Source organism: Rhinatrema bivittatum, chromosome 2 (assembly GCF_901001135.1).
Source record: "Rhinatrema bivittatum chromosome 2, aRhiBiv1.1, whole genome shotgun sequence".
NCBI lineage: Eukaryota > Metazoa > Chordata > Amphibia > Gymnophiona > Rhinatrematidae > Rhinatrema > Rhinatrema bivittatum.
In genome coordinates this window covers 757749471-757772248 of record NC_042616.1, presented here as the reverse complement: position 1 = coordinate 757772248, position 22778 = coordinate 757749471, and the positions used below count along the sequence as shown (strand labels likewise).

Below are 22778 nucleotides of genomic sequence, written 5' to 3'. Positions count from 1 at the left end.
CAAAATGATAAAGGGGTTGGAACAGCTCCCCTACGAGGAAAGACTGAAGAGCTTAGGGCTGTTCATCTTGGAGAAGAGACGTCTAAGGGGGGATATGATAAAGGTCTTTAAGATCAGGAGAGGTCTTGAATGATGTGGTTAGTACAGTTAGTGTAGCTGGGTTCAAAAAAGGTTTGGATAAATTCTTGGAGAAGTCCATTAATGGCTATTAATCAAGTTTACTTAGGGAATAGCCACTGCTATTAATTGCATCAGTAGCATGGGATCTTCTTAGTGTTTGTGTAATTGCCAGGTTCTTGTGGCCTGGTTTGGCCTCTATTGGAAACAGGATGCTAGGCTTGATGGACCCATGGTCTGATCCAGCATGGCATGTTCTTATGCTGTAACCTAGGAGCTCTGGAAACAGTTACTGTACCATATCCATGGTAACCCAAGTGCTTCATGCTAAGCTGAGAGGACAGTTGTGACAGTTAGAATCCAGTAAGTGAGAGAGTAGAAGGTGTCATCCCCGGTCTCTGTTCTGAGACTGCTCTAAGGTGCCAATAAAAACACCAAGTTACGTACAGCGAGGACAGGCACATGATTATATGAGAGAGATATAATGAATGTGAATGATTTAGTGAAAGTGTGTATAGAGATTTGAATCAAAGGTAAGGTTTAGTTAGGCTCAGGATAGGACAGTTAATTTCTAAATGATGAGGAGACCCAGGGGAAAAGATGTCAGTCTTTATAAAACTGAGAATGAGTGAGAGAAAGTATGAGTGAAACATATTATATTTGCTATGCTCCTATTCACACTAGGGTGAAAATGAGAAGTAATCCTGATTTAAATACATGGCAGCTAAGGGTGAAAGGAACATTTTTTCCTGGAAAGGAACAAATAAATAAATATTAAATAAAGGAACAAATTCTCTGTGAAGATGATTAATTCCTTAGCCCAGATAAAAAGAGAATCCAAATTGATTTCTGATGGTAATTGCGATCAGATATAGCCATTCAATATATTAAACTAAGGTGTATCAACCTTGGGCTTTAAAGTAAAAAGGTGACTTCTTCTTGAAAGTAACCTGCTTAGCTTGTCAGGTTAAATTCATGAGGACACCAAAGAAAGTTCACAATTGGCAGTGAAGAGAAATAGAATAGTGACTGAGCTTGAAATTGTGACTTACTGTGGTAATAAAGGTAAAAACAAATTCAGCATAAAGGTTCTAGGGACAGAGGGCTATTACCAAAAGAGCATATACATGGGATACTTACCATCATCCACTTCAGTGAGCAAAGTAAAGTGAATGAATGTGCATACTCGTGACCAAGAGGGCAAGTGTGTATGAGAGAGGGATTTTTTCTTTTTCTCTCACATCAAGTTTTTTAATTCATCTGTGCTTTAGCTAGAGTTTCAATTATTTATTTCTTTTACACAAATACGTGTTGCGCTGGAGGTGGACCCTTGGCCTGGTGCAGGATTGGTACGGCCCTCTGGTCGGACCCAGAGAGCGCCTGCCACCAGGAGGCGGAGCACACGAGGAGACAGAGGCTAGCTGGAGCTTCGCCAATAGCAACCCGGGGTTTCCGCAGGTTGAGCCCTTGGGTACCCGGACCACCTGGACTTAGATAGCAGAGGGCTGTGCCCACCACGATCAAGGGTGCGCGGATGATGCAGAGAGGATGGGCTATAGCCAAACTGGTAGCTCCGGAGACTTCAGGGAGGTCAGGAAAGCTCTCCGGGAGAGACAGGCAGTGCCTGCAGGTCTAGTCAGACGAAGGCTGTGGGTGGAATCCAAGCAGATTGGTCTGGTAGTCACTGTAGGCCAGAAGAGAGTGTCCGAGTGAAGCTCAAGGGTCAAAGCCAGAGTATCCATCCAGAAGTGGTCAGCCAAAGCAGGGGTCAATACCAAGGTCAGTCCGAGCTTAGTCAAGGCAAGCGAGGATCAGTTCCAGGCAGCAGACGAAGAGAGTGGTCAGGCAGGCAGTGGTCAGTTCTAGGCAGCAGACGAAGAGAATAGTCAGGCAGGCCGAGGTCAGTATCAGAGATCAGTCCGAGAAGGTAAAACCTGAGTAAGGACACAGGAAGGACACAGGGCGCAGAAACACTGGAACACACAGAAACGCAGGAACAAGGAGTCGCTGGAACAAAGAAACGCTGAAACAAGGAGATGCTGAAACACTGAACACACAGAGACTCAGGAACAAGGAGACGCTGAAACAAAGAGACGCTGGAACAAGGAGACACTGAAACAAGGAAACGCTGGAACACAGGATTAGGCAAACTAGAACACCATGGTGTCGACCCGATTGTCAAGGCGAGGTCCTGGGGACAGGGCCTCGCTATTTATAGGGTTACTAAGTGATGTCATCATACTGTGTCCAAATCAGTTTTCCCGTGCTTGGCTCTTTAAAGCTCAGGACGTCAGCCGTGCATGCACCTAGGGGCGGGGCCGAGGCGGCCGAAGACGCTCCGCTATGAGGCCTGCAGCATGGAAGAAGCCAGAGATGGCCGCGGTGAGCATTGGAGACGCTGGGAGCAGGCAGCAGCAGCAAGATCGGAGCTAGTGGAGGGCAGCACGAGGTGAGCAGGCCTGGTCGCGGCACCCACACGGCCAGGACATGCAACAATAGGGGCAGATTTTATATAGGTTCTCGCAGGCATCCATGTGCACGCTCTACCCGGGGCTTTATGCGCATTGCCAGGCCTTTGTAAAATAGGCCAGGTGTGTAACCCCACCTATGTGCGTAAATCCTTTAAAATCTACCCCATAGCTTGCCCAGTTCCAATAAGTTTACAAGGACATACACTAAGGGGCAGATTTGTTATGCGCGTAACCCTTAAAAAAAAACCCCTGCGTGCGCCGAGCCTATTTTGCATAGGCTCCATGGCGAGCGCAAACCCTGGGATGCGCGTATGTCCCGGGGTTTGCAAAAAGGGGTGGGGCATGGGCAGTCCAGGGCGGTCCGTGGGCGGGGCCGGGCATGGCCTGAGCCTCCAGGCACAGCGGCCATTTGCCGCTGTGCCCGGGATCGCGGGGGGGGGGGGCTGGGGGGCAGTTTAGGTAGGGGAAGGGAGGGGAAGGTGCAGGGGGCGGAAGGAAAGTTCCCTCCGAGGCCGCTCCGATTTCAGAGCGGTCTCGAAGGGAATGGAGGCAGGCTGCGCGGCTTGGCGCGTACAAGTTGCACAATTGTGCACCCCCTTGTGCGCGCCGACCCTGGATTTTAGAACATGCGCGCAGCTGCACGCGCATGTTATAAAATCGAGCGTAGATTTGTTCGCGCCAGGTTACGCGAACAAATCTGCACCCGCGCGCAGGTTTTAAAATCTGCCCCTAAGGGAACATCTACAGTACACTATCAGAAGAGAAGCGCATTCAGTGCAATGAAAAAATACTCTATTGTTTTAATTAAAGAATACAAGGTAATTCACTCTCATAACAGACCATTTGCAGTTCTTCAGGAAGTGTCAATCAGAGCTCCACTAATCACTCTAGCCATGTCCGCTAACAATGATCTGTCAAACTATGCAAGATTCCTTTCCACTAAGTTCAAGCTAAGTGTACACTCACCGCAAATGTCTAGCTAGACTGGAACTAACAATATTATAGAGAAAAGAGGAGAGACAGAGAGAGAGAGAGTAAAGAAACACTAAAGGAACAAATATAAACAATTGTTTCAAAGATATAAGAAAAGAGCACACAATACAGGAAATGTATGGCTTATAGAGACTGGAAAGTTCACAGAAAGCCAGTGAGAAAAGAAAAGATTAAACATAGACATACAGAGATAAAAAAAAGACAAAAACACCACCTTTCCTTTACCTACCTACAACCTGGGAATGGTGATCGTGTCCTGCCGTACCTAATTGAAACACAGAGACTCACATTTCTTTACATAACGCTAGTTATTATATTCTTTGTACAGAAAATTCTACAGATAATAACAAAATATACTTATCTGATTGGTTTACTATAGAGTTAGGAGAACCGGTTCTCAACAGGGTCAGTGAGATTTATAAAAAAAAAATAGAGAAACATTGTATCATTGATGCTAATTCATAGTGCAAATGCAAAGCATTCACAAATTGCTGGTTTTTTTCTAATGTGCAATTGTTTCAATAAATTGATAATTGTTGATAAGTTTAACGTTCATATTGATTCCATTTGAATATATTCCTCTTTAAGTCTCTCTTCCCTCTCCACCCCTGGGAGACTAGATGGGTGGGTTCTGCCCCTTATTTCCTTGGAGAATACCCAGCAGGAAGAAGAGCAATATTATTTCTCCTTTCTCAATTGGTACTTTGGTAACATCTGATAGTGACTCCCTTATTGATATCTGAAACCCCAGTAGTTGCAGTTTTCACCACAGCCACCGAAGCGGGAGAGTCACTACCTCAAAATGTCCGATTGGTGAGACTGGTACATGACTTGCTTGTGCAGAAATGCTAAGCTGCAAGCGCATCAAATCAGCAAGCACTTTGTGGACTGGCAATTAATAAATTCCACAACTGCCATGATGTTGCAGTGAAATATCACTCTTTATTGCTCAAGCAGTTGGCTCAGACAAATAAATGCTCTAAAAAGGCAATATTTTGTGTGACTCCCAATGTCCCCCATTCTGGTGGCCATATGGCAGTGCATCAAGATCCTTGGCAGAAAAGATTCAAACTAATCCCCCCCTAGAGACATCAGAATATCATTTAAAATCATCACTGCTGACAGGAGGGGTGAAACCACATAGATACCCCATTAAACTCAACCAAGAAGGCCTCCCATCTGGCAAGATCATCCTGTATCTGTGCGGACACTTTTATCAGATAGTAGTCCCTTCTAATCCATACTATTGCCAGAGTCAATCACTGCTGAAAGGTGCGGCCCATAGGTATGACCTGGCAAGAAAATGCGAAGGGTCTGATAAGAGACCTTAGCTGCTGCATGATGACCTTCCTAGCTGCACTCATTGAACTGACCAAACTGGATAACTTGACCAACTAGTCCTGTGGTAGTATAGATACCATAGCTATTGAGTCAAGTTTGATGCCTAAGAATCCTTACAAAAAACCTTAAACTACTGGAACTACTGTCTCCAATCAATTAACCACCTACTCTCCACCCTCAACTTGGTTTTGAATACCAACAAGACGGAAATTCTTATCATCTCGAGAGAGGACACCGCCTCCAACCCCTCTCTATCACAAGCAGCCAACTTATCCTTTAAACACTCTCCTTTCGTCAGAGACTTAGGCGTCACTCTGGATAACCAGTTCAACCTCAAGATGTTCGGGAACACCACCACTAAGGAGTGCTTCTTCAAACTTCAAGTCCTCAGAAACCTTAAACCGCTTCTTCACTTCCATGATTTTAGACTGGTACTTCAATCACTAATCCTGTCGAAACTAGATTATTGCAATTCCCTACTTCTTGGCCTACCAGCCAACTCCCTAAAACCCCTTCAGATGGTTCAAAACTCTGCTGCCAGACTTCTCACCAACACCAAGAAAAGAGATCACATTACCCCTACTCTTCAGAATCTACATTGGCTACCCATCAAATACAGGATCCTCTTCAAGGTACTCACCATCATTCATAAAGCTATCCAAGACCTCACTACCCTTCACACATCCACTCAACTAAAACCACACACCTCCTCCAGACCTATCACGAGGTCCTATAAGGACACTTTGTATGTTCCCCAAGCCAAAACCTCCCTTAGTAAACGCGCCCTATCGACAGCAGGACCTCACCATTGGCATGCACTACCTCCTGACCTCAGACAAGAACCCTGTCATGCCACTTTTAAAAAGAGACTGAAAACATGGCTGTTTAGCCAAGCCTTTATGGACACCTAATTTCTCGCTCCTGTATCTGCACCCTCCCAATTAATATTCACATTCAGACTCCTTAGCCCACCTATCAATTTCTTCTCTTTGCTCTATTTGCTCTAACTTCCATCTCTGCTGTCTCAGAGACGATACTTCAGGTCTGCTTTGCTTTTCTATTATAGTTCATTATATCTTTTGATATATCGAGAAGAGTTATATTATTATTATTTATTTATTATGTTTTATTTTACATTATGTTTTGAGTAGTTTTGGACCGTTTTCTTTGTTATCTGTAACCTATGTTCCTTGTACTGCCTCCGAGCGATTGTTAACGTTACACTGTAAACCGATATGATTTGTATATTTTACAAGAATGTCGATATATAAAAAATAAAAACAAATAAATAAATAAATAAGAAGTAAGGTGTTCCCAGCCCTGAGGGGCACATGAGGTCCATTTTAGTTTATTTATTTATTTTTTTTTAATGTTTATTTTGCTCTTGTAAGGAATAGAAACCAAAAAAAAAAACCATTAACTGAAACAATAATCATAGGCCTGGAAAAGGTGGGGGTTTTTTTCCTTTATTTTGCCTCTGAACTGGATGTGTTTCAGTAATACCGATAATCATAGGAAGAAACTCAAAAATGAAAGAAAAAAAAAACAAAACTAAATTTTGGAGGCTGCAAATCCCTAGTATTCATTGGAGAATATATGCTGATAGCTTTTTGTATCAATTGGACCCTCCCTGCAGGCCATAATGGCCTGTTATTAACAAACTGCATTATTGCAATTGAGAAATAGATGCCTGATAAGAAGCTGGCATTTAATCTAATAAAGACTGAAGTTCTTCCTGACTTGCATTGCCTTCAAGTTAACAATCTCATTAGCCCTTTTTCTTCGGAGGTGTATGATCTTGGTTTTGCTTTTGACTCTGTGCTGATTTTTAAATTGCAAATTAAAACAGTTTTGAAGCCTGGGCTTTACACGTTTTGACTAGTGTGATGACTTAAATATATCCTTCCATCCCCTGATTTTCACAATATTGTGCAAGCGTTTGTTTTAGTTTACTGCAATTCACTCTGTTTCCTTCCTAAAAAGTCAGCTGTGAGCACTGTAACTGCTTCAAAATTCTGCTACCCCGCTGATAAAACAGTTGTCCTCAGAGTGAATGCCTTCTCCCCAGGGTTAATGGGAGGGCATTGGCTCCCTGTATCCCTTGGATCACAATTTAAGCTGCCAAAGCTGGCTTTTTTTAAGGCAGTCAGAGACAATGGCTCTCTGTATTTGAAAGAACTTCTGAAGTTAGATAATCCTTTGTGTTCACTATTGGTGTCTGCCAATTCTTTGCTTAGTATCCCTTTATTCGGGACTCGTTGGATGACTGAGCTTTCTCAGCGATTCCTCCTGAACTGTCAAAACGCATTGCCTTGTGCCATTAAAGAAGAATCTGATGTAAAGGACTTTAGAAAAAAAAAGTTAATACCTACCTATTTATGCAGGCTTTCCGTCCTCTATAATGTGCTTTTGTAGCAGTTTGTAGTGTATAGGGTAACAAGACAGGATGTTAAATTTCTCTTCCTCTTTATTAGTATTGCAGCTTAGAGTGTTTTTAAGTTATTTATTGACCTTTCTTGTCACTGGCATGTATTTCATGTCTTGTTTCGTTAAGGTCTACAGCATGCATGAATGATGTTTTATGTTCCTATTTTGTGATCCACCTAGAATAAGAGTTGTTGCATAGGTGGAATAAAAATCCTCGAAATGAAATCATTATTTATTTAAATAAGTATATACCTCCGTATCGATCATGGTGAGATCACATGTAGGCCTGCGATACTTTAGAAAATCGCACTAACGGGGGGGCGGGGCCCTAAGTGGGGGGGGCGGTTCGGCAGCGATCGCACCTCCGCGATGCGATCGCTGCCGGCATCGCGCCCAATAACTACACCATAGAAGGTGTAGTTATTGGGCGCAAAATAGCCAGCGAAAAGGGCCTTACCTTTCCGCTGTGTGCGCCGTCCTCGCGGAGTCGGCCCCGGTGATGCCCCCGACTCCTCCTCTTCCGGGGCCGACTCCACCCCGATTTCAGTAGCGCAGGCCTGCGCTAATTTCGCTAGCTATCGCAGGCTTGCGCTACTGAGACTTGCCATGAAACTGACCTATGACAGGATTAAAACAAGTCAGATACAGAGCACACAATCAGCATAGCGGGGATTAAAAAGGATTTGGATCGCTTCTCGGCCTTTTGGCTAAGATCAAGTGTCGTATATCTGTTCTTATCAGTTTAAAAGGGATTTGGGCAAGTTCCTGGAAGAAAAGCCAGGTAAATCCACCACTTATCCTTGGGAATGAACAACGAGAAATGGACCTACTCTGTGGCATCAACCAGGCACTTATGACTTTGGCCAAGCCACTGTTGGAAACAGAATTCTTGGCTCTGTGGACCTGTGGCCTGACTCATTCTGACTTATCTCATGCTCCTATCATTGGTATAATTACAGTGAGCTGCTGAAGTCTGTTTCGGTTAGGGAAAAATAAGTTTCACACTTCCTAACGTCCAAAAATGCACACTGGACACACCCCGCAGGCTGAGGTTTCTACTTGCCTGGCTTTGAATGAAGTGGAACAGGAAAATCCTGTTTGTGTTTTACATGCTGTGCTGGCCACCTTTTTTCATTCTGTATATTACTGCATTATGCTCAGTGTCAGATCCTCACCTTGTTGTTACTGGTGCTGCTGTTGTAAGGCTCCTTTAATACAAAATAGAGAATAGAGGAGGAACATATATCATTCTTTTTAAAAGAAGCCTTGATTATATTTTCTAGAGACTCTGTAAATACTTTTTTTTAAATTTTCTGCTTATGTTTTTTGTTAATGGGAGATGGGTTCACATGTGGCTTAATAGCGCAATCTTTTCATTTCTGGCTTCTCAAAATACAGAGAAATCCTCTGCTTACACTTCGTACAGCATAACTGGAACCTATTATGTTTCTAAAAGTAGGGAGACCACCATGCTGTGTCTGCAGCCGGCAGATGCTTTGTATATTTAATCCACTTCACAGGCCCCTCCCCCCATGTCTTATGACCAGGCGCTGCAATAACCCAAACAACCACCAAAACTAGTAAGGCTCTTGTTCAAAACTTCCAGTGACTCGTGACATTAAGGTTACAATCATAGCTGTTCCATGCTCGCTATTTCAACCTGCTGGGAAACTAGGGGTGTGCAAGGCAAATATTCAGTTTGTTTGGCTCAGTAATTCAAATTTTTGGTTTAGAGATAAATAAATATTTGTTTTTTATATGACATTTGATCATTCATTTTCCATTGAAGTCATTGGGGGAAGCAATGCATTCTATTTTGGCTCTACAATTGGGGTTTACTATTCAAATTTAGTAAAACTTGCAAGCAGACATCTCAGCAGCAGTTTATGGACTTTTCTTCCAGGAACTTGTCCAAATCTTTTTTATACCCAGCTATAGTAACAGCTTTTACCACATTTTATGGCAATGAATTCCAGAGTTTAAATATTCATTGAGTAAAAAAGATATTTCTCCTATTTGTCTTAAATGTGTTACGTAATAACTTCATTGTATGTTCTCTAGTTTTTGTACTTTTTGAAACAGTAAACAACTGATTCTCATTTACCAGTTTCACTCCACTCATTATTTTATAGATCTCTATCATATCTAGTTTAGTTTAGTTTATTTCTTGACTTATCGCATTGCTTATACCAGTAAATCAAAGCGATGTCCAAGCTGAAGAGCTCCCAATATTTTTAGCCTTTCCTCAGAGGGGAATCATTCAATTCACTTTATCATTTTGTAAGACTTCTCTATAACTTTTCTAAGTCTGCTATATCATTTGTGCGATGTGGTGACCAGAACTGCACACAATAATCAAGGTGTGGTTGCACCATGAAGTAATACAGAGGCATTATGAAATTCTGATAAACAGAATCAAGATTTTAGTTTGGTTACAAAAGTGAGAAACTTGGGGGTACTGCTGGACAGTGAGATCAATATGAAGAGATTAATAGCAAACTCTATAAAAGATGGTTTTTATAAATTACAAATTTTAAAAAGGTTAAAACCATTCCTATATACCCAAGATTTTTGCAGTCTCTTTTGTTTGCTTGGGTAGATTATTGCAATGCACTCTGGTTAGGTCTTCCACAATGTACTCTTCACCTGTTGCAGTTACTGCAGAATGCAGCTGCAAGGATTTTCACTGATTCAAAAAAATATGATCATATTACACCTGTTTTGAAACATCTACACTGGTTGCCGGTACATTTTAGAATTCAGTATAAATGTCTGTGTTTAATTCATAAAGCAATTTTTAACCAAAAAAATGAATGGTTAAATGCCTGTCACATCACAATGTGGGGTGATATCAAAGTATAAAGGGCAGCTGATGATACCTTCGCCTAGATTAGCACACCTCAATAATGTACGGGAATGAGCGCAGTCTCTGGCTGTCCCTATTATTTGGAATGAACTTCCTAGTGAATTGAGATCAGTCAACCTTTTCAAGTTTTAAAAAGAAACTAAAAACTTACTTATTTAAATGTGCTTTTGGAGATTGAAATAAGGAAGGTGAGCAATTGCATTCGAGTGATATTGGAAGCTGTTTGGTCACCATTTTGTTTTATTTTTTTAGTATAGATTTTAGAATGCTGATTTAATCTATGTTATACTGTTTGTATGTTTTACTGAATAATTTATTGTTTTGGATATTTTTTTATGTTGATTTTATGTTATTTAAGGGGTGTTTAAAAGTTGTAAACCAGTATGATTACATTAGAACACTGGTACAAAAATTAAAATACATAAATAACAATTTCTTTCCTTTTCTAATAATTCCTAGCATAAATTTGCTTTCTTAGCTGCCACTGCACATCAAGCAGAAGTTTTCAACATTTTATCCATTATGACGCCTATATCCTTTTCCTGAGTAGTGACTCCCAATGTGGAATCTTGCATTGTGTAACTATAATTTGGGATGCTCTTCCCTACATGCACCACTTTGCACTTATCCACATTACATGTCGTCTACTAGTTGGCCACCCAGTCTCCCAGTCTTTCAAGCTCCTCCTGTAATTTCTCACAGTCCTCTTGTGATTTAACAACTTTGAATAATTTTGTATCAACAGCACATTTGATCACCTCACTTGTTCCCATCTTTAGGTCATTTATAAATATGTTAAAAGCAATGATCCCAGTACAGATTCCTGGGGCATTGCACTATTTATTTACCTTTCTCCATTGAGAAAATTGACCATTTAACCCTACTCTCCATTTTCCAATCTTTTACCCATTTCTCAGTCCACAATAGAAAATTGCCTCCTATGCCATGATTTTTTAATTTCCTTGAGACTCCCATGAGGGACTTTGTCAAACACTTTCTGAAAATCCAGATACACTATATTAACTGGCTTACCTTTATCCACATGTTTATTCATGCCTTCAAAAAAATGTCCAAAATGAACTCACATAAATTTTTAATTTTGAAAAAATATTATACTATATATTTCAAACTGTTTCCAAACAACCCAATGTCTCAAAAAAAAATTTTTTTACAGAGAGTGGTAGTTTCATATCATTGTATACAGGTACCATCCTGGTTACCTACTAATGTTATAATCATCAACTGACCACCATCCCCCAATTTTTTTTTAGGAGAAACTCAAAAAATGTATAAACAAAAATTGAAACCTTGAAAAATATGCAAAGTCATTTCAAATAAGTTCTTAAATCACATGGAGTAGAAAAATTGTTACTTAGCTGCATGTCAAAACTGTGTCCTGAAGGTTCAGCAAACGCTTCTAAAATAATTCGGTAGCAATTCCTTTATCCCAACATGACCAGGTTTCGGATTAAATCCTTCATCAGGCGTCCAAGCTCACCAAATAACAAGGAATTGTCCCACTGTTCGCGTCAGGTTCCAGGCGCCAACATTTACATTGTTATTTGGTGAGCTACAGGTACTGTAGCTGATTTTATGATAGTTTACAGATTACTAATAGTAACTTCTGCAATTTCATTTTTCACTTCTTTCAGCACTCTGGGATGTATATCAGCTGGTCCAGGTGATTTACTACTCTTCAGTCTTGTCAGTTTCCACTATTACATCTTCTAGGTTATTTGATTGAATTTCTCTGAATCATCACCTTGAAATATCACTACTGACATGGGTATCTGCCTTACATCTTCCTCAGTAAAGATTGAAGCAAAGAATTAATTTAATCTCTCTGCTATGGCCTTGTCCTCCCTTAGTGCCCCTTTTACACCTCAATCATCTAATAGTCCAACTGACTAACTCCCAGGCTTTTTGCTTCAAATGTACCTGAAAAAGATTTTATGAGTTTTTCTTCCACAGCAAACTTCTTCTCAAATTCTGTCTATGCCTTTCTTCTCAATGCTTTGCATCTGACTTGCCAGTGCTTATGCTGTTTTCTGTTGTCTTCCTTTGGATCCCTTTTCCATTTTTTGAAAGATGTTATTTTGGTTAGAATAGCTTCTTTCATCTCACTTTTAACCATGCCGGCAGTCGTCTGCCCTTCCTTCCACCATTATTAGGGGCTGATTTTCAGAGCCCTGCTCGCGTAAATCCGCCCAAAACCGGGCGGATTTACGCGAGCAGGGCCCTGCGCGCCGGGAAGCCTATTTTACATAGGCCTCCCGGCGCGCGCAGAGCCCCGGGACTCGCGTAAGTCCCGGGGGTTCTCGGAGGGGGGCGTGTTGGGGGCGTGTCGGGGGCGGGCCCGGTCGTCGCGGCGTTCCGGGGGCGTGTCGGCAGCGTTTTGGGGGCGGGTACGGGGGGCGTGGCTACGGCCCGGGGGCGTGGCCGCGCCCTCCGTACCCGCCCCCAGGGTCGCGGCCCGGCGCGCAGCAGGCCCGCTGGCGCGCGGGGATTTACGTCTCCCTCCGGGAGGCGTAAATCCCCCGACAAAGGTAAGGGGGGGGGTGTAGACAGGGCCGGGTGGGTGGGTTAGGTAGGGGAAGGGAGGGTAAGGTGAGGGGAGGGCAAAGGAAAGTTCCCTCCGAGGCCGCTCCGATTTCGGAGCGGCCTTGGAGGGAACGGGGGGAGGCAGCGCGGCTCGGCGCGCGCAGGCTATACAAAATCGATAGCCTTGCGCGCGCCGATCCAGGATTTTAGTGGATACGCGCGGCTCCGCGCATATCTACTAAAATCCAGCGTACTTTTGCTTGAGTCTGATGCGCAAGCAAAAGTAGGCTGATCGCGCTTCTTTTAAAATCTACCCCTTAATGTGTGGAATACATCTGCTCTGGACTTCTGAGATGGTATTTTTAAACAATGACCATGCCTGATGTAAACTCTGAACCATTGCAGTTGTTGCTTTCAGTGTTTTCTTATTCATTTTTCTCATTTTCTCAAAGTCTCCCTTTTGAAAGTCAAATACTATCACAATAAATTTCCTTAGAGTCTTCCCTCCAGTTAAGTCAAATTTGATAATGTTATGATCACTATTGCTAAGTAGCCCCCAGCCTCTTGCACAAATCATGTGTTCCACTAAGAATTAGATCTAAAATTGTTCTCTCACTTGTCAATTCTTATATCAGCTGCTCATTTATTTCAACTAAAATTTTATCTCCTTAACATGTCCTAATATTTATCCAGTAAATACAAGAATAATTGAAACCACTCATTATTACTGTGTATTACTTTTCTAATTTCAGTTAGCATTGCATCACCTGTCTGTTCATTCTGGCCAGGTGAACGCTAGTACACCCCAACTGCTATTCTATTCCCCTTCTCACATGGAATTTCTATCCAAAAAGATTCTACAGTGCATTTTGTTTCCTGCAGAACGTTTATCCTATTTGACTCAATGCTCTCTTTAACATATAGTGCCATCCATCAACCAATTTGTTCCATCCATTGCAATTTAATGTATACCCTGATATCACAGAGACCCATTGGTTATCCTCATTTCTCCAGGTCTCTGAGATGCCAATTATATCTATCTCTTCATTCACTGCTGTAATTCTAACCCTCCCATCTTATTTTTTAGATGTCTAGCATTTGTATACAGACTTTTCAGAGTATGTTTTTTGTTTGCATTAACAATCTGCTTATCATCTGACAGGGGTAGTTTGGAATCTTTCTGCTCAGTTTGCTCTATACTTGACACCTGGGATAATTACGCATTTATTGCAACTTCTGTAATGGGATGCCCTAACTTCCATGTTTTGTTAGTATCTTTCAAGGATACATCATTCCAAAGCATGCACTTTTGAGCAACTGATGGCTTTTCCCCATCATCTAGTTTGGAACCTGTTCCGTCTCCTTTTTAAATGTTAGTTCCAGCAGCCTGGCTCCACTCTGGTTAAGCTGGAGCCCATCCCATCAGAATAGGCTCCCCATTCCAAGAATGTTCCCCAGTTCCTAATAAACTAAAACCCTCTTCTCTGCACCATCTCGCATCCATGCATTGTGACTCTGGAGCTTGGCCTGCCTCTGGGGTCCTGCACATGGAACAGGAAGCATGTCTGAGAATGCAACCATGGAAGTTCTGGATTTCAGTTTCTTACCTAAAAGCCTAAATTTAGCCCTCTAGTACCTTCCTCCTGTACCTGCTAATATTCCCACATGTACAGGGCCATTGCTAGTTTTGTTGCTGCTCCGATTCATTCAGTGCCTGTCCCAGGCCTATCAAATAAAGCCCAGATCCATCCTGCAATCTAAATTTTTAAAAACTGACATGCCCCCCTGCCCAGAACCCATGGATAAGGAAGTGTATTAGGTACCCTAGGCAAACCTAGGCACACACACCAACCCCCCATACATGCACACATCCCACACCTTTTACAGACACACACAATTAAATTATGCATTAATAACAAATTATTCATGAGAAAGAACATTCAAAAGTACAGTCTTCTGAGGCAAAAATATCACTTACAACATGTATATTATATTTACATGCACTCCTGATGTGCCAACCAGAAATCTCTGCAAAAAAGAGCTCCTATGGAATTAGACTTTTTATAATGTGTATTGGGTGTGCACTTCGCACTCAGAAAGCAATGAACAAACAGAATTACCATTACAATATAGTAGGGATGTGAATCGTTTTTTGACGATTTAAAATATCGTCCGATATATTTTAAATCGTCAAAAATCGTTAGGGCCAAAGATACAATACCAATTCCCCCGATTTATCGTCAAAAAATCGTAAATCGGGGGAAGGGGGAGGGCAGGAAAACCGGCACACTAAAACCCCCTAAAACCCACCCCCGACCCTTTAAATTAAATCCCCCCCCCCCCCGAACCCCCCCCCCCCCAAATGCCTTAAATTACCTGGGGGTCCAGCGGCGGTCCGGAACGGCCTCCTGCAATTGAATCGTGTTGTCTTCAGCCGGCGCCATTCTGCGCCGCCATTTTGCAAAATGGCGACGCAAAATGGTGGCAGCCATAGACCAACACGATTCGACTGCAGGAGGTCGTTCCGGACCCCCGCTGGACTTTTGGCAAGTCTTGTGGGGGTCAGGAGGCCCCCCCAAGCTGGCCAAAAGTCCCTGGGGGTCCAGCGGGGGTCCGGGAGCGATCTCCTGCCACGAATCGTTTTCCGTACGGAAAATGGTGCCGGTAGGAGATCGACTGCAGGAGGTCGTCCAGCCAGGGTCCGGAACCCCCGCTGAACGACCTCCTGCAGTCGATCTCCTGCCGGCGCCATTTTCCGTACGGAAAACGATTCACGGCAGGAAATCGCTCCCGGACCCCCGCTGGACCCCCAGGGACTTTTGGCCAGCTTGGGGGGGCCTCCTGACCCCCACAAGACTTGCCAAAAGTCCAGTGGGGGTCTGTAACGACCTCCTGCAGTCGAATCGTGTTGGTCTATGGCCGCCGCCATTTTGCGTCGCCATTTTGCAAAATGGCGGCGCAGAATGGCGCCGGCTGAAGACAACATGATTCAATTGCAGGAGACCGTTCCGGACCGCCGCTGGACCCCCAAGTAATTTAAGGCATTTGGGGGGGGTTCGGGAGGGTGGGGGATTTAATTTAAAGGGTCGGGGTGGGTTTTAGGGTGTTTTAGTGTGCCGGTTTTCCTGCCCTCCCTCTTCCCCCGATTTAGCTACGGACCGCCGCTGGACCCCCAGGTAATTTAAGGCATTGGGGGGGGGGGTTCGGGAGGGTGGGGGATTTAATTTAAAGGGTCGGGGGTGGGTTTTAGGGGGTTTTAGTGTGCCGGTTCACGATTTTAACGATTTTCACGATACTCTAAACACCCAAACGGCGACGATACGATTCCCTCCCCCTCCCAGCCGAAATCGATCTTTAAGACGATCGAGGACACGATTCACATCTCTACAATATAGTAAACCTCCCATACCAAAACAACCCTATCTATGAAAAACCTTATCTATGAAAAAGCAACACTATACACATTACACCAGGCCCTAGAACACCAATTAAAAACTCTTATTAGGAAACCAGGAATTTCCCTACACAGAAATTACTTGCTAGCAAAATACCTTATCTCAGCCATATGCAGAACACAGAGAGACCCTGACCAAATACAGAATAAAGAGATCAGAAAGTATAAAGAGAAACGTGCTGAGAAGAACTCAACAGGAATCCATAACAAGCCAGCTTCTATATGCAGAGCAACAATGGAAAAACAGAAACATTACCATTCTTCATAAAACATTAAATAATAAAATCAAGAAATATAAAACATTAATCATAATAGTAAAGTCATACTCATAAAAAGAATATTTCAAACCCGTTAATGAATAGAATATTGAAAATTTCCTAAACACCAATATAATATTTAAAAAATCTGATGAATAAAAAATCCAATTAAAAATGTACTAGTCCCCCTCCCCCCAAAAAACAAATATTTCAAAAGAGCAGAAGCATCAAATTATGCCCAATAATTAATAAGAATTTAAAAATCTGCTCTCCATATCTGGGATATGATTTTCAGTCATCCTGAGATTGTCATGGATTTTGGGAGATAAGGCTGCACAAATTTTATCTTCTCTCTCACACACATGCACAATAACACATTCATTCTCTCACACATACCCTCTCTTTAACATACTCAGGCTGCCTATCCCTCACCCTCACAGATTCATTATGGGCTGGATTTTAAAAGCTCTACGCGCATAAAATGGCTTACACGCGCTGGGGCTATTTTATAAAGGCCCGGCGACGCACATAAAGCCCCGGGACGCGTCTAAGACCAGGGGCTTTACTAAAGGGGCGGTCCGGGGTGGGGGCGGGGGCGGGGTCGGAGTGGGGCCAGAGGCCTCCGGCACTGCAGTCATTTGCCGCTATGTCGGAGGGTCGTGTGCTGGCAGGCTGCCGGTGCACGCAACCTGCGCCTGCCTTGAGGCAGGCGCAAAAGATATAATAAGAATTTGGGGGAGAGAGTAGGGCTAGAGGGGGAAAGGTTAGGGGAAGGAGTGGGAAGGTTAGGTTAGGGGGAAGGGAAGTTCGGTCACAGGCCGTTCCAATTTCGGAGCAGCCTGGGAGGGAACAGGAGAAGCCCGCAGGCGTCGGCGCACGCAACGTGCACTAGTGTGCACCCCCTTGCGCATGCAGACCCCAGATTTTATAACATGCGCGCGCCTGCTATAAAATCAAGCATACATGTGCGTGCACTGGGTACGCTCGTGCATACTTTTGAAAATCTACCCGTGTGTGTATGTGTGTGTGTGTGTGCATGCGTGCCTGTGAGAGCCTAAATGTGACACATAGGCTCTCACAGGCACAAAACAAACACAAACAAACAAGCTTTCCCACAGACATATTCCCAGGCACACAACTTCTACACAGTCACACCCAGAAGCTGTCACACAGAAACTCACATAGGTTCTTACACAGTCACACACACACATACATGCAAACACAAACAGGCTCTCAGACATACACAGGCTCTCACTCATTCACACATACATACAAGCTCACACACATGGTCTCTTGTTATCATCTGGCCATGGTGGGATAAGCTCCAGCATGGTCCCGCAGGCCTCCTGCTATCTTCAGTCTGTGGTGGGTTGAGCTCAACCACGGCCCCACAGACCTCCTGCTACCTTTGGGTGGTATGGCCCACTGAGCTTCCTGCTTGGGGGGAGGGGAGGGAGCAGAAGCTGTGTGCCAGCATTTATGCATGCATGCCCTGTTATGTCCGTCAGTGCACGATGCCCTCTCTCCGCCCTCCTTACCTCTTTGGTGCCTCCCTCTCCGTCCGTGGGAAGGTTGGCTGCCGAGGCGTCCATTTGCCGAGGACCCTCCGGCGTTCCCAGACCGGCTCGATGCTGCAACTGCCATATTTCCTGGAGGCCTAGGGGTGCGCGCGCACAGCACAGCCCCAATTGAAGTACTGCCATTGGCGCGAACCTCGGGGGCGTCCCCCAAAGATGATGTCACCTGCAACGGATTTTTAAGGTCTCAGAATTTGCTAACACTTTGAGTTAGCAAGGGTTTCGCTACCTAAGCAACTCTGCCTCCTCGGACTTACCAGAGGTACTCGCTCCACGGGGGCCTCGCTCTCTCTTTGTTTTTTCAGGTGACAGTCTGGAACCGGTACTCGCTTCTCAAGGGCCCTGATCCCAGACTTGCTTCATATACTCCTCTGCCTGGAAGTGTTCACTACCAACTATATCAGCTACATCAGCGAGTTACCATCATTCTCTCTGAGCTTTCCCTGGAACCAGGCACTCGCTCCTCGAGGGCCTATACTTTCCAGCTCCTGGGCTTCATTGGGACATTGTGTGAGTGTTACCATCTGCATACCCTGCCTACTCACTATATCTCAGTCTCTCATCAGCTCAGCCTCTAGGGATCGCTGTTCCAGTATCTGAGGGACTACAGCCCAGCCGAGCTTACCAGCTCACTACTGCCATCTCTGGTGGTTCAATATACTGTCTAATAAAAGAACTAGAGTGTGTTTGTCTCCTAACTTTGAGCCTGACCGGTGGTCCCTCTCGGGATCATCTCCCGGGGGTGTGGTCATCTGCCACTGGTCCAAGGATCCACCCTCTATTCTCATGTATAACTACAGATCTCGAACAGAATGCTAACTACTATCTGATTGCTCCTCCCATCAGGCATCAGATCAATAACAGATTGCTAACTTCAGCAACTCGTAGCTTTAGATCAATAACATGCTCATACATGGAAGACGGGCCTCTCCTTCAGTCGCTGGCGCTCTTTCCTTCTTCAGCCGCTGGCTGGTTAGGCTCTGCTGGCAGCCTGCGGCCTCTCCTGCTGCCTCTGGTCCACCGCCTCCCTGAGTGTGCCGCCCCGTGCAAATGCACGTTATGCACACCCGATCGCGCCGGGCCTGTACATATACCACAACAACTGGCTCCTCCCCAGCATTCTCTAAAATCTTATCTACTTTCACACCAGGTATGCAAGTTATCAAGTGATCCTCACACCCACCAGCCACCCAGCTATCTACTTTCCTAATGAATTAATTACCTGCAACTATTACCAACCTAACCCTTTCCTCCTGGTCACAGATTTCTAGAGACACATCCTCAGTGCATGAGGATAAAGTACCACCTGGAAGGCAGGTCCTTGATACAGGATCTCTTCCTGCCATACCAAGGCGATGGTCTCCTGCCAGGTATCCTTGCTTCTCCAAAGCAAGACAAGGGGCAAGGGCTGCTAGACTAGAGTTGGGACTGCTTACTATGTCCCTGAAGTTCTCCTCTATATACTTCTCTGTCTACCTCAGCAAATCTAGGTCTGCCACTCTGGCATCCAGAGATCAGACTTATTCTCTGAGAGCCAAGGTTGAATGAGTGCACCGGGAGCAGACATACAATCTCTAACCAACAGGTAGATAATCATACATGAGGCGCTCAGTGCAAAAGACTGGATAGCCCCCATTTCTTTGCTGGGCTTCTGGCTTCATCTTAATTTGTGTAGTTGATAAAGTCTTGCAGGAGTAGGTATGTGTGGCACAACACATGAGCAGTTAAGGTTTTTCTCAGTGCTTTTTATTTAAAGTGCTTCAATTCTGAGCATTCACAACAGTATTCTTTTACACATCATATTAAACAGTCCCATTCTCAATGGCTGTCTCCCCTCTCTACTCATGGTTAAAACAGTTATGTTTAAGGAGCTGCCTTCTCCTGGAATTCCCAGGCCTCTCTTCTCTCAGTTATATATCTGCTCAGGAAGCCACCCAGTACCCATAATGCTCTGTCTTAAGGTCAACCAGGACCAAATGGCTGCAACTGGTTATGGGGGTTTCCCAGGCATGCTCTTTCACAGTATATCTCAATGTAAGGGTTTTAAAAATTATTTATTAGGTGTCCTTTAAAATCTAAGGTTTTAAAATTTGATAATTGGGTGATAATGTGAATGAGTAGCAGCAGGTCTTAAATTAGACAATCACTTAAAATCAGAGTTCATTGAATGTTATTTTAAGTGATTTATTGACTCATCTTGAACACTTTTCCTCCTAGTAGGGGTGATTATATATTTAAGAAAATGAGACAAGGGTGGGTAGGAGATCATGTGTGAGAATGAGAACAAATTAGTAGCTAATTATCCAGAAATCAGTATTCTCAACTTAGTCAAGTAAGTAACCTTTGCAAACTCACAATTCTAACACTGGCAAACAAATACTAACTTTAAAACTACCATCCAATTCTATCACTGAAAACAAATACTATTTTTTACCAGGTTTCAGAATCAAAGTCTATTTTCCTACTTCATAAACAATCTATCACTGGCAAACATATGCGAACTTTAAAACTAGCAAGCAATCCTAACACTGACAAATAACAAGTATCCTCTACTAGCTCAGAGAATCAGTCTATTTTCCTATTACATAAACAATACTAACCCTGGAAAACAAATACTAACCTTCAATCTAGCAATCAATTCTAACAATGGCAAATAAATACTATCTTTTACTTGCTCAGAGGATCAGTCTATTTTCCCACCTAACAGACAATTCTAACACTGGCAAACAAATTCTAACCTTATAACTAGCAGACATTATAAACAGCCAGTAATAGTTTAATTTTTTTTTATTTTATCTTGCTAAAGGCTACTTCATGGGCATTTGTTTTCTTAAAGGTATGTCAAATAGTATGGCTCAACTTAAATCTCAATGGGAAAATAGCTGTGTATATCTTTAGATGGAAGGGACTGAGGGAAGGATTGAATATTTTGGTTGAACTACACCAGAGAAAGTGATACTGGATAATGATAAGTGATAGTGTATAAGCTAATACATTGGTTGTACTCCACTCCTGTTACAATTAATAAAATCAACCCTGACTCATCAATTACCTGTTGGATGGATATAGTGAAACAAGTACATACTTGTATATTCTCTGGTCTTGTCCTAGTATGATGAAGTAGGAAGTCTGCACACTCAGAAGCAACCCGGCTAGATGGAGTAGTCAGCCTATTAGAAAGAAAGAAGGCTCTCCATAGGAGAACAGGAAAGAAAGAAAGAGGTAATACTGCTTTAAATGTAAGGCAGCTGGGAATTATAGTTTCAGGAAGTAGAGATTCAAGAGAGAAAATAGATAATGCCACTTTAAGGAAAAGCTGAAGAAGCTAATCAGGGTGTGATTATGAACAGAGAGAAAAATCTCCTAAGGGACTGTAAGAAGTAGATATTAGAAGGTCAGAAGTGGAAGGCACTGGGTATTACAGAGAATGGAACTGGTTTGCTAATGGTGGAGAAACAGGCTTTGTGAGAAAATAAAGTTGTTATTTTATTGCAAGTGACTGGCTGTGTGTTTTTTTCCTGAGATCCAGCAGTGGTTCAGGGCAAGACATGAATGATATTCTGTCACATCTAAGATTAAGAAAATTTGGAATATGGCAATTGATCTCATTGAAATTCTGATACCAACAGAGTTACATAATAATAGAGTAGATGATTACAGGTAAAGACCAATGGCCTACCAAGTCTGCCCAGTTGTCTTCTCTCCGGTTTTCTACTGTTTTGGGTAGATGAGCATCGAAATTCCCATATTTCAACCAACACCATTTCCTTCCCTTCCCCCATGATTTTATCTACCCTCTCAATCCTGTTTTTACCACTTCCCTCTCTATCTGTCTCTAGCATGATTAAATCCAGTTACCATCTTGGCTGGCAGGAAATTACACACCTTATTCTCTTCCCCTTTGGATCATACTAAATCCAGCACCCAGGTCACCTTCCTTGTCTCAGCCACAAATGTGGAGAAGCTGTTGATGATAACAGTTAAACTATGCTCATTGATTTCAGAGATAGACTTATAGCCAGTTACACCATCCTGCTTGGAAACCTGACATTGGGATTGTAATCATAGTCATTCCATACAGGCTGTCCTAGCATGGAATGGCCATATTGTCACTGGCCCCACTTGGACTCTCCAAAGATTCATGTGGCTAAGCAAACTCTTAATCCCTTTCCATTATTTATTTTACCTGTTTCAACCCACACTCTTATCACCTGCTTTTACCACTGTGCTTATGTTGTGATGTTGTTGCCACAACATATGTTAGGAGACTATTTTAGGTATCTACCACCCTTTCTGTAAAGCATTTTTCTCGTTTCCTCTGAACCTTCCTCTGTTTAATTTTATATCATAACCTATGGTTTTCCAACCCTTTCCTCAAGGCACAAGTATCCTGTCAAGTTTTCAGGATTGCCACAATGAATATGCATGAGATAGATTTGCATATACTCGGTCTCCAATGTATGCATATATCTACCTCATGCTTATTCATTATGTATATCCTAAGACCCGACTGGATAGGTGTGCCTGCAGGAGAACTTTGAGAAACATTATCATAACCTCTTGTCCTTGAAACAAAAGAAAAGCCTTAGGGGCAGATTTTCAAAGGGGTACTTGCGTAAGATATGCACGTAACTCCCGAAAACCTGCCCCAAGCTCCCCCTACGCACGCCGAGCCTATCTTGCATAGGCTCGGCGGCGCACAAGCCCCGGAACGCACATATGTCCTGGGGCTTC

The 22778-nt window shown here is 43.3% G+C and overlaps 1 protein-coding gene and 1 pseudogene across 1 annotated transcript in view; both read left to right on the top strand.

Moving 5' to 3' along the window:
- The window catches only part of SNTB1 (syntrophin beta 1), a 468335-nt gene that overhangs the window by 135267 nt on the left and 310290 nt on the right, over positions 1-22778 (top strand). The window lies entirely within an intron of this gene.
- LOC115086342 lies at positions 8037-8145 on the top strand (annotated as a pseudogene).